Here is a 13,116-nt window from a genome sequence, read left to right on the forward strand (position 1 = left end):
AGATGAATGGGATGCAGTGACCTATGACCTATGAGCTGGTCCACTGTCTAGTATTAGAATGTGTTTGACTAGAAAATTATTTTGAAGCATAAAGAAGCTTTTGTTTGCCCAGATAACTTTCATAATCATGTTTGCATTCTTTATACATTTTTGGTTTTTCAGAAAGTTTCTTCTGACCTGTGTTCTTCAGTACAGGTTACTACGGCTTGCCTGAGTGCAGAAACCTTTGGTACACTGAGCTTAGAGGAAGGGACACCTGTGTGAAGTGGTTATATATTTTGGACATTAGAGACCTTCACAGATAATTTAAATGGTTAGAATGTTGTGCATTGAGAAACAGTGGTTTTGGGCTTTATTTGGCAGTTAGCATCAAGCGGACCATTTCCTGCCCGGGGCTCAGCCTGCATGGTTAATTCAAGCCAGATATCTTCTAATATGGCAGTGTGTCATGTTGACTGTTACTCAGCTTCAGAAAGAATCTTTCTGTTATGTTTGCTTTGGAAAGCCCAAATCATGTCCATTGTTTTAACAGTAATAATATCTGGGTAACTTGGGAAGCCAGAATAGCATCATGATTCTAAGGTAAGCTGGTGTTTGAGTGCCTGATCTCTCTCTCCCTTGTCTGCTGTGTGACCTTGGAAAATGTCTTAAGTTTTTTTGGACTTTGTTTTCTCACATGCAAAATGGAACAAGAGTAGTAATCAGTTAGGGCTGTGAGGATTCCAGAGCTGGTGCTTGTAAAGCACTTGGGAGAGATTGCTATGACACCACACCCTCCGCAGATGGCAGGTTGTCACTGTTGTCCGGGTGAGTGAGAGGCGGGTGTCAGGGACTGTCCAGGTTGGACTGTGCACTGAAACGAGACGATTAGAAGCAAAGTGATAGTGTGGAGTACGTTACCTGTTCAGGAAGCATAGATTCAGAGTGTGTTGTGACTGGTGGGAAATTCTCATTTGCATGTTAGGGGGAAGAGAGTTCAGAGTAGCCTGAGGACCCCGTGTACGTATAAATGTCCCCACTTATGCCAGAAATGTAGAGAGTGTCCATCTTACAAATACCTTCAAGGAGCTGGCAATTTATTTCATTGTATAATGAGCCAAGTTTAATTTTTCTTTGTCTGGAGCAAAAGAATTTAAGCATTTTAATTATAGGATTGGGGAAATACCTAGTTTTCTGCCCTAGTTGAACTAGTTCAAATTGTTATGCTTGTACTTTAGTAGTTCCATGCTGGACGTGGCCCTAAGCTGCCCGCTGTTCAAATGGCAGACATCCAGCAGGTCCAGTGTTGATAAATGCGGTGTTGCTATCTGCTTGAATTCTCCTTAAAATAGAAACTAGAGTGAGGAGCAATTATAAGGCCCTCAAAGCCAGTGTATACGCTCATTTATTCATCATTAGGTCATTCACGCATCAAGTGCATGTGTTCTGATCGTGTGTTTTAGGTGTTCGGTCCAGTGCGTGCTGTTGGTTATAGAGTGGCGAACAGAAACCAGACGTGGGGAGTAACTGGGCTGTCTTGTGTTTGCGGGTAGTAAGGAGAATAAAGCCAGTTCCAGCGGACTCGCGAGATTTCCCTGAATGACATTTTCAGGTTTATACTCCTAACAGACAAGAGGCAATAAACAAACAAACAAACAACGACAGTAGAAAAAGAGGGCTTTTAAAGAGCAAATGTTACCTGCTGCAGGCACTGGGGCTTTTTGACCTTCACTTTGGTTTTATTTAATAGTGCTTTAAATATTTGTCTGGGATGGCGGTGCTGAGGCTGCGGAACTTAGGCTGTCGTTGTCCCCAGAATCTTGCTGTTTGGGTGGAGGAAGACACTGACAGGCCCCATTTAACATCCGCTCTAGTTTGTTGCACAGAAAGCTCCACCACCGCAGAGTGCTGCGTCTCTCTCGTCTATTGCCTTGTGTCCTGGGGCCGTGCATGGCATTTGTCAGCCACTCCACAGATACTGGTGTCATGTGAAGGCGTGCTGAGGGGTACAGGAGAGAGGTGTCTCACCTGGGGGAAGGGCACGGCTCCCACCGCACATGCGTCCAGGTTAGCCCGGGGAAGAAGGTCCAGGTGGAGGAGGTGTCGAGGAGGGCACAGGTTGTTCTGTACACCGAAAATGGCTTAATGTTGCTGCTTTGTAGGATTCACGGGAGATAGCATGACAGTCAGACTGGGCTTGATCATTCAGGGACCAACAGGTCATATCAAGGAGTTGGGATTTCCTCTTCTTCAAAAAGAGTAATTCTAAAGTACTAGAAACCAGGTGTCCTGATACCCAAGCCGGCACTCTTTTCATATTACACAATGCGTACAATGTCAAGCAAGTGTCATCAGGTCTTGGGTTCCATATCCATTAGTGATAGCCGGACTATTAAAGTTCTGTAAGCCCCTGGTGAACTTTTCATCTTTTGGGGAGAGTGAGGATATAGGAGAAATATTTGTTTTCTCAGGTGTGAAAAAAAGTTGAAACTCTTTAAAGGCAAGCAAGGTCCATATGTCTTTGAATTCTAGTTCTCCGGAAGGATAGCAGGTATGTGTAGTAGATACTCAGTACCCGAATAAATGCAAAAAAATACAAAAAACCCTTTGCTTTTGTGTATACTCTTGTAGCAGGCGTTGTACTGGACTCTGCAGGGTGATAACTGGATGAGAAATGATCCTCTCCAAAGGTCTTTGCAGCTGAGGGAGGGAGACAGAGAAGTCAGTCAGTGATGATGGTACAGTGGGTAAGTCCTGTGATAGAGGTGCGCCCAGGGCATTATGACAGGTACTCATCTTTCTTCAGTCCCCCACATTCTTTTTTTTTTTTTTTTAAAGATTTTATTTATTTATTCGACAGAGATAGAGACAGCCAGCGAGAGAGGGAACACAAGCAGGGGGAGTGGGAGAGGAAGAAACAGGCTCCCAGCGGAGGAGCCTGATGTGGGGCTCGATCCCATAATGCCGGGATCACGCCCTGAGCTGAAGGCAGACACTTAACCACTGTGCCACCCAGGTGCCCCATCAGTCCCCCACATTCTTAACCCTTTTTATACCTATTGTAATTTACCCCCTACCCCAGACCTATTTTCCCCATACCTTCCAGTAGCCTCTTAGTAATTTTTCTTCATGGTCATACAGACTCATCTCTTCTTCACATTTGATTTCTGGCAGACAGTTTCCTGGAGATCTCCGTTCTCTTCTTTTCTGAGCTGCTTGCTCCTTCGGTCTTTTATTGTGTTGTCCCTGGATGTTCCTTTGTTCTCATCGTTTGGCTTTTGTCCACAGTTGGATTTTATGTTTGTGGCAACTCTTGTCTTTGTCTTTCTTCACTGACTTCTTCCTTTTGGTGGCGTTAATTACTTTAAAAAGATAGTACAGTGTTTTTGGGCAAGTTGAAGACAGCCTTCAGCATTCCCTCCTCTTGAGCAACACTGCTCCGGCTTGGACTTGTTTCTCTCTCTCCTGGTGCACAGCCACCATTCTGGAATCTCCCTTCATCGTCGTCCTGGGGATTCCCTTATCCCTTCTAATGGAAGCTCACGCCTTGCTCATTTTTTGTTGATGCTCGTGTTTTGGTGGAAGACTTTCTCCAGGGGCTTTCTGACATAGGATGCTTAGGAGGCAAACCTTTTGGGACCATGCATGATTGAAACTTGATTGATGGTTTCGCTGGGTATAGAGTTCTGTATTGGAATTCATTTTTGTTCATAAATTCAAAGATTGCTCCATTGCCTTCTTGTTTTCATGTTACTGTTTTAGAATTCAGAAGCTATTCTCATTTTTCCTTCGTATGTAACTTGTTTCCCCTCCCATCTTTAGAAGCTTGTAGGAGTTTTACAATTTGTCCAAGTCTTCTGAAATATCGTGATGGTGTACCTTGTGTGGTCGGTTTTCATCCACTGTGCTGCATATTCAGCGGGTCCCTTCATTCTGGTAACTGGGAGTTTTCAGTTCTGGGAATACTCTTTGGCATTACTGTGCTGAGGTTTTCTCTCTTGCTTTTCCTTATTTTGTTTTTCTGGAAGTCTTATTATCCGGAACTTGGCTGTCCTGGGCAAAGGTTGTAATTATCTTAATACCTTTTTCTTCTTCTTCTTCTTCCTTCCTTTGCTCCTCCTTTTCTGCCTTTTTTTTTGGGGGGGGGGGCTTTTTTATTCTCTGTTCAGGGAGAACAGAGAGAAACTTTTCTTTAGTTTATTATTTCTGATTTCAGAAAGGTTCTTTAGATTTCCAAGGGCTCTTTTTCTATTTTTCTAGAAGAACATCCTGTTTTTCTTTATTGATTGCAGTGTTGTCTTACCTCTATATTATTGATAGTTTGTATAGTCTCTGTTTCTTTTAGGTTGTTTCCTTCCTTCTCCTGTCTGACGTGGTGGGGCCCTTTGACTTTTACATCAGGGTATTCTGGGTGGGCCATGTGTTGGGGGTCCCCAGGGTTAGTATCTTTAGATCTGTCTTTTGGAGCTGATCAGATTCCCCAGAAATATTCTCCAGTCCCTTTCCGGCACAATTCTGACTTCAGAATCTGGAAGCCAGCGGTGTGCGTGTGTGGTCTGTTGTAGGAGAGCTGGAGAATTCACTGTTCACTGTATGTACGGTCATTAAGTCCAGGTCTGTTCAGTGCAGCTGGGCAGGGTGACTTCAGTCCATAGATGCCTCTACTTTTCTGGGGAATGCCCCCTCCCATCTTCTTTCAGAGTGAGGGGGCGTCACGTTGTGCCTGGTGTTGAGGTTCTGGTTTCAGCTTCCATGGCCTTCCCCGGCTCCTCTGTATTTGGGGCTATGCCTTCTTTACCCCCGTTCTGTCTACACTGCTGCTGCCACTTCTGGTCTTCTAGGACACTGCTGTGCAAGTGGAAGTGGTTCCCGTGTGTTCCACTGCTGATTTGGGACCTGGCTTTCTTGGGCCTGCTGACTTATTTACTCTACTTCAGTCTTTTATAGTTTCTGTCTCCTCCAGGTTTCTTCTTTTTACTTTTTTGTTTGGGTCTCAATCTTCCATGTTAGAAGATTTCCTCAGTACTTCAAAAATCTTGGCTTTTTTCTCCTTTCAGTTCTCCCTGTGCTGTTTCAAACATTTTTTAAAAAGATTTTATTTATTTACTTATTTGAGGGAGTGAGTGTTTGCACAGGAGAGAGAGCAGAGAGCACAAACGGGGAGGGGCAGAGGGAGAGGGAGTAGCAGACTCCCTGTTGAGCAGGGAGCCTGACCTGGGGCTCCATCCCTGGACCCTGGGATCATGACCTGAGCTAAAGGCAGATGCTTAACCGACTGAGCCACCCAGGCGCCCCTGTTTAGAACATTTTAAAAAAATATCTCTTTAGTATAGTTTTGATGGAAGGCAGTGGAATAGATGTCTATACTCTGTCATTGTATCGTGCACTTATTAGCCAACCACACCGTTAATTTATGATTTTTGATATGTTTGAATAGTTTCCAGTTGCTTCACATGTATTTCTTTCCTTTTTTTTTTTTTTTTTTTAAGATTTTATTTATTTATTTGACAGAGAGAGATACCAGTGAGAGAGGAGACACAGGCAGGGGGAGTGGGAGAGGAAAAAGCAGGCTCCCAGCGGAGGAGCCTGACGTGGGGCTCGATCCCAGGACTCTGGGATCACGCCCTGAGCCGAAGGCACACGCTTAACGACTGAGCCACCCAGGCGCTCCTTCCTGTGTGTTTCTTAAGTAGAAATAGGTTTAAAGACAGGGACGTGGTGCCCTCTTCTCACCCCTCATCCCAGGCGTTGCCCAGTAGGCTTGCGTGGGAAGTGATGGAACTGGCTGAGGGGTGAGTTCAGTAGAGCTTCAAGAAGTGAAAGGAAGGGGGTTTTAATGCGCATGTTGTCTCTCCTTGTCAGGTTCTCTGAGGACTATGGAAAGAGGAAAGAGAAACCGGGAGCATTTCCTTTAAACCCACGTTTGATTTCTTCACAGAGTTACCGTGGCCTTCAGAACTGTGAGTATAATTCTCTTGTTACATTTGTGTTTTGGTTTTTCCTTTTGTTTTGATTTTTCTTTCATCTGTCTTAAGGTTTCTTTGACATATACTAGAAACAAATAAAAGCTAGTTGATTTTGCAGAGTAGGTGAGGGAAGAAATATTAGTTGTTTAGTGCCTTTTATGTGTGGAGAGAGGCAGGCAGGATGACAGTCCTGTCCCTGATAGTTGTGACAGTAGCAGCATGTGCCCTAGAAGAGTGGCCCAACAGGGTCAGCACTGGGCCATCCAGCTCCTAGGTGAGTCTCTGGCAGTAATCCCCTGAATGAGGCTACCCTTTGCCCCTGTTTCACATTTGCATAACTGAAACAGAGGTTAAAGGTTACTAAGTTAGTAAAAAGCAAAGCTGGGATTCAGACTCAGTCTGGCTTTGGAGCCTGTGCTTTTTACTCGTGTTTTATTCTTACGGGCTCTGGATTCAGATGTTGGCTTGGCTGCTTACTTACTAACTTCACTAACTACCGAAACCTAGCTCTCTCTCCATGCCAACTCTTCACTGACTACTTAAACCTAGCTCTTTCCTCTGACAAAGGGTGCTGGTGATGGGACCGCTCTCCCAGGGTTGTGGTGAAGATGCCATAAGAAATGTGAAATGTGCTCAGCATTCACAAATGTTAGCAATTGCTATTCGGTGGCAGTTCCCCCACTTTAATGAGAGGAAAACTAAGCCCCAGAGATTGGGTTATTTGTGATTTGTTAATTTGTAACCTTGGCACTTGTGCTGCACTCCACAGTTGGGAGGTTATAGAGTTGAGATTTTATTCCAGTTTGTCTTATTTCCAAAGACTGCTCTTTCTGGTAGGCCTAGTGGTAAATCGAGGACAGATCGTTGATAGAAGATTCATCAATCTGTCTTGTGGTATTAGCATTGGTAAGATTTTAGCAATACATTGCTTTGGTGTAAAAGCCCCATAAACTTAGACTTCATGGATTCAGAATTCAGAATCATTTATAATTACGTTGAATTTGACTTTGGCAAGTGTCTTTGTCTTAGATGTCCAAGGGGCAGGACCCTGGATTGTTTTTCCATTTCCTTCTGGAGGTCAGTTCACTTTCCTCCTTTGTTCTCCTTTCTCCTCCAAACCCACTTTTGTTTCTGCCAGGATTAGGTATTAGGGAAGGGAAGGAAAATTGTGTCACGAAGTTTCAGTTTCCAAGTAAGGCCTGGAAGTTTTGCTCCTTTTCTCTGATTCCTTCTACCCTTTCTTGGCTACGAGAGGCACCTGTTCTGTGTGCTGTGCCAGGTGTGACTCTGCTGTCTTTTGGAGAAGGCCATGCCCAGCTGTTTACATCCCTTGTCTCCTCCCCGCCCTCCCTGCACATTTCGATGTTTCTTCCTGTACCAGTGGGCTATATTTATTGGGTACAAGTCTGTTTCTGCATCTTTAAGGGCAAAGATTTTGTTATTTTGTTTCTGCATGTTTTCTGCTTGACCCATGGGTAGTTTTCACTAAATGCTGGATGAAGTAGTGTTTAATGCTTGCCACAAAATAAGTTCTCTTTTCTTACTGGATCCAAACAAGAGGGAGAATATCAAGTATAACTTTTCATCAGCATTAGCTATTAAAAATCGTTCGTCATGGTAGAGCCCAAGACAGTTTCATATTTAGCAGAAGTTACACAAAATTTTTCTTCTTAATGTGATGTGCAGCGGAACGAAGGCCTGACAGGGAACTGAGAGCCTGTTCTTGGCTCACTGGAACTTTGAGCACCGGGATATAATCTGCTGCTTCTAGTTTGGCCCTCCCCTCCCCTTCCCCCCTGTTTGAAAATATGTAAACCCAGGAAAATAACCTTATAACCAGTGTTTCTATAATTGTTTCCCCCAATTCTGGACAACTGGTGAGGCCACACGAGTAAGCCTGGCTTTGTACAGCATCGACTTAATGGTGTTCCTCTGAGACCCGGGTTCCTTGATGTACCTGAGGGCCCTGGTCCACTTGAGCCCCTGCAGGACAGATCAGGGTCTTGGTTCTTGATTTGTTTTGGGCTGTTGCATTCTTAAGGCAGAACTTGTGATGGAGGTGTTTTACAATCAGAATTCTAGGAAAGCAAAAGCAAAGTTTTGGAGGAGTTGAATTGCTGAAATATGTATGGAGATTATTTTCAGGGTTAATGGGGTGTGGGGAGGCAGTAGACAGAAAGGAAGGTTGCCCGGAGACCCATCTGAAAACCCCCATTTGGTGAATAAAGATGGCTTATTTAGCGTCAGGGCAGCTGAGAGCAATCGATAGAGATTGGGCTGTGAGATTCTGGGGCTGTTTGTCCAAACAAAGAGTCGCTAGGGTAAGGCGGTGCTGGCTGTCGGCTCCGGAGGGCAGCTGTCCCTCCCTCAGTGTTGAGCCCTGAGATTCGGCTAAGGTGTGAAAGGCTAGTGTGTTGGGAATAGACACTGGTGGTGGGGGTTGGAGGGTGGGGGAGAGTAGAGGACAACCAGGAGATTGTCGGCACGCTGTTCAGGGAACCAGGTGAGCAGCAGCGGAGGCTGGGATTGGAGCAGGAAAACTGGAGGTGGTGAGAAGCAGTTGGGCCTTGGATGTATTTCAAAGGCAGAACCAGTAGGATTTGCTGACAGATTGGATAAGGGGTGTGAGGACAAAGGGAGGAGTTGAGTTGACTAGAAGGCTCTTGGCCTGGGCAACTAGATGGGGGGAAGGCTGTGGGTGGAACTTGGTTTAGAGGGCCAGATGGGGAGCTCACTGTAGGCATTTTAAGTTTGTGATTCTGTTAGGGATCCAAGTAGAGATGTCATGTAGGCAGTTGTAAATAGGCATTTGGAGCTTGGAAGAGAAGTCTGAGCTGGAAGTGGCCATGAAAACGCAGTGACGGTCTGTGGTCACCGAGGGAGTGAGCACAGAGAAGACAAGCAAGCCTGAGCCTCGGGTCACCCTGCCATCAAGTGCTCAAGGACGAACATGAGCAGTGTTTGGCACAGAGCAGGTGTGAAGAAGACCACAAGCACTGGCACCATGGGAAGAAGGGAAGAAGTGTCCAGGAGGAGGATGTGATCAACTCTCTGAAGTGTCAGGAAAGGTCATGATGAGGACTGAGGTTTGGCCTTCGGGTTTGGCGACTTGGAGGACACTCTGGCAAGTGCTCGGCGCAGTGTGGGGGCGTGGTCAGAATGAAAGCCCGCCTGGACGGTGGTGTGAAGGGGGAGAGGGTAGTGAGACAGATTGCATCTGGGTGACTTAGGTCCAGGGTGTACGGTCATCCTCACACTTACTCACCGTCTGGGTGCAGAGCAACGCAGCCGGGTCCCTGAGGTCCGTGGTGGTGTTTTCATGTCACGGGCGGGGAAAGGTCAGGTTCAGAGCTTACAGTAGCTTTCTCAAGAGTACGGAGCCGGCAGGCTGACGCCAGGTCTCAGGCCATGCACGCTGTCCTCAGCTGCCCTGCGTCCTGAGGGTGGAGAGACACTGTTGAAGGGGCAAGGGGTAGCGTGGTTGAAAAGTTGTAGGAAAACGCTTATGTCCTGCTGGAAGTGCTTCTGTTAGAGAATCTGTTTCTTTTTCTTACTTAGAAATTTCACTTCTATCAGAGGGTGGTAGGTGCATGTGTTCAAAAGTAAAACAGTGTTGAATGGTTCATACAGAACCCAGCGGGCTCCTGTCCTGCCTCCACCATCTGCCTCCCAGAGCTGCCTGGAACCCTGCTTATCTGTTTCTTTTAGCATTTCTGTCCACGGTTCCCAGCAATATCTATGTAGAGGCAGGGCCATCGATGCGTCACTTTTAGAAAAAGTTACATTTTGAACTCCCATCTTTCCCCACATAGTTGTAGCACAATTTTTGTTTAGAGTCATAATTTGGTGAATTGTTTTGACTTTGTTAATGTTGCTCACTACTGAGCTGGTTAATGTAGCATGATTATATTCCCTTTTAGTTCCACTTTTTGTTTTCCTGTTTTCTTGAGCTTAACAAGTGCCACTTTTTTTTTCTGTTTGCTTGATATTTTTTTTTTTAAAGATTTTATTTATTTATTTAACAGAGATAGACAGCCAGCAAGATAGGGAACACAAGCAGGGGGAGTGGGAGAGGAAGAAGCAGGCTCATAACGGAGGAGCCTGATGTGGGGCTCGATCCCACAATGCCGGGATCACGCCCTGAGCCGAAGGCAGACGCTTAACGACTGCGCCACCCAGGCGCCCCTGTTTCCTTGATATTCTTAAGAGTTCTCACTCTCCCTGACAGTAGGGCCTCTTAATAAAATTTGCCATCTGCTCATGTGTATTCCTTCTGTCTTCACCCCCAGGGACATCTGTTTTCTTGCATGCTGGACAGGTTACTCTCCCATGGTAGCAGGGTTGAGGTGCGTAGGGCAGATCCTGCAGGAGCAGGCGAGACCAGGTAGAGAATCGTGATGGGGAAGACAGTGATGGGGAGATCAGAGGGAGGGGGACGGTGTCCTCCTGAGGGAGCAGGTCCGGGCATGGTGAGTGGGGCTCGCGGTAGTTGGGGAAAGGCATTCCAGGTGGAGAAGGTGAGAAAAAGCAGAGCGGGACGAGATCGGTTACTTTTTGTTAACCTACAAAGCCTGTATTGTGGCGCCTCGCTAGGTGGTACATGTTAACTTAGTTACTGACTCTTCCTTTAAGACCTTTAAATAGATTTCCATGGAAAATGTGACATTCAGATCGTTAAACATGTCGTAAATTTTTTATTTTTTGAAAGATTTTATTTTTTAAGTAATCTGTACAGCCAGCGTGGCGCTCAAACTTACAACCCCGAGGTCAAGAGTCGTACACTCTACTGACTGAGCCAGCCAGGGGCCCCTGTCATAAATTTTAATATTTTCTTAAAACTTTCGCATAGGATATATCAAGACACTTAAATCCAAGAGATCATCTTAAACTGTTGATTCCATGTATTTGTTCATGGAAAAGTCTTTATGGACTATCCCGTCACTGAGGCGGCCCAGCCAGTCATCGTGCAGGAGTGACCAGTGCAGCCCCCCGCTGCGGTCGTCAGGCGGGAGCAGGATGAGCGACCACAGGACGTTTCAGAGGCTGCTCTGTGTCTAGCTGGATGCGCAGGATGGTGTGCAGGGAGGCCGCGGTGTCGCGGAGGCGGGCAAGCGCAGCCCTGTCTCCGTGGCCCAGTTAGGGAGGCCCGTCGCGAACTTGGGAACGAGTTGGTGCAGAACCAAGAGTGAGTGGATTGGCTTCTTTTGAAAAGAAGCATCGCGCAGTTTGAAATGCTGAGGTGGGATTATAGGAAATAAAGTCCGTAAGTGCCTTTCAGGACTGCCAACTCCAGGGCACCTTTTACGTAAATGTGCTGCACCTTTTATGTGGGTGCCTGGCTATTCTCCTGGACGGTCAGGAGCCTGTGTTTAGTTCAGTGGGTCCGCCGTGTCCAAATGTTACCTGCTTCCTGAAGCTTCTGCTTTATGCTCCAGGCTTTGCGCAGGACACCCTTTATCTTGCCAATAGTAGTTACGTTTGTGATTCAGGAATTCTACGTGAGGGAAGTCGTCAGAATTGTGATACCTGCCGTTTATGTGTGTCATTCATCGTGTGTTTTGAGTTGTGTGTAGTGTTTATAATAACAAGGTAGTGATTACTGCCCCCACGCTGCAGAGGAGAGCCCGGAGCCAGATACCAGTCAGCCCGAGGCTCCACGTGGTGGTGGCAGGCTCTCCTGTTCCTTTACATGAAAGCTTAGCCCTTGCTCTGAAGTGCACGTAGTGCTCCTGTGTGCGGGCTCTGCCTGTGATAGAGAGGGCGAGGGCTGCCGCCCACCGAGCGGTCTGCAGACCCTCAGTATTGTCACGTGCCAGCCGTGCTTCCGCCACGTCGGGATGCGTTGTCACTAGTGTTGCCAACCATTGCACGTGGTTCCCCGTCATTGGTGTTTCTGCTCATACTGAAGAAAGATTATGGATTCATCCCATACTTGTAAAAATGGGAAAATAGGTCTGTTTCTGACCCTAGTAGTAGGCAGGCAGCTTTTCCTGTGCTTCTTACAGTCTGACTAAGGGGGAGAGAGGATGTTTCTTTCTTTCTACCTGCCTTGGCATATCGTTGCTATCTGCCAGGGGGGAGGGGCAAGTGGGGCGTTGGGAGTGGCGATGGCAAGGAAACATGTTAGATTTGTGTCTCCTGCTCATGAATTCTAAGTGCTTTAACAAAATAGACAAACTTTCCATCATTTCTTCTTTGATAAACTGTCTATTAAAAAGGATAGGTGTCTCAGCAAAAAATTCAACTGAAAAAATGGCGAGAAGCTTTGAGTAGATACTTCATCCATTTCCTGTAGATAACAACATGCACACAAAAAGACGCTCCCCGTCATCCCTCATTAGGGAAGTGCCCGTGACAGCCGCAGTGGGTAGCGCTGCAGTCCTGTGAGAATGCCTCCCATTCCCACAAAACAAGGCAGCAGAAGGGGACAGTGCCCAGGTGCAGGGCTGTGGGACAGCTAGAACCACATCGCGCTTTGCTGGTGGGGATGCAAAGGGTTATAACCACTTTGAAAAAGTAGTTTGGCAGTTGCTTATAAACTTGAATATATACTTTTCATACGATCCAGCAGTCCTACATGGAGGCCTTTACCCAAGAGACATGCAAATTTATCTCTACACAAAGGCCTGCATATGATTGCTTATAGCAGCTTTATTCCTATTTACCGAAGATGGAGAACAACTCGGAGGTCCGTCAGGTGGGAAATGCGTGAACAGGTTGCGGTGCACCTGTGCGGTGGGGCAGTCCTTGTACAGCAACACAGAGGTACTGACTGCTGACATCCTTAGCAAAACAGGAGCGCGTCCAGAGCGTTCTGTTACGGGCAAACACAGAGCTCTGTACAACTGTGGTTCCCCCCTGATAACATTCGGATAAAGGCAAAACTATGGGAACAGATTGGATCAGTGGTTGCCGGGGGCTGAGGCTAGGGGAGGAGAGGACTGAGTACAGGAGGGCGTGAGGGTGCTTCGTGGGTGATGGAAGTAGGCCATGTCTGCCCTGTGATGGTGGTCATATACTGACTGTGTCAGTCAGAACCCAGCGAACAGTGTTTTACTGTATGTAAATTTTACCTCAATAAGCCAAACCCAAAAAAAGGTGGATGACTTATGTATATACACACACGTAGGTATTACACACACACACAGGCACACACATTTATATACCCACG

General features: G+C 46.4%; 1 protein-coding gene across 2 annotated transcripts in view; it reads left to right on the top strand.

The window, feature by feature from the left end:
* The window catches only part of LOC125281949 (ral guanine nucleotide dissociation stimulator-like), a 476,760-nt gene that overhangs the window by 4,382 nt on the left and 459,262 nt on the right, over nt 1-13,116 (top strand). For both annotated transcript variants that reach the window (XM_057312911.1, XM_057312912.1), the window contains exons 2-3: nt 2,611-2,726; nt 5,842-5,939. The gene's annotated coding sequence lies outside the window, so the exon portion shown is untranslated. The remainder of the gene's footprint in view (nt 1-2,610; nt 2,727-5,841; nt 5,940-13,116) is intronic.

Source organism: Ursus arctos, unplaced genomic scaffold, assembly GCF_023065955.2.
Source record: "Ursus arctos isolate Adak ecotype North America unplaced genomic scaffold, UrsArc2.0 scaffold_16, whole genome shotgun sequence".
Classification (NCBI taxonomy): Eukaryota; Metazoa; Chordata; class Mammalia; order Carnivora; family Ursidae; genus Ursus; species Ursus arctos.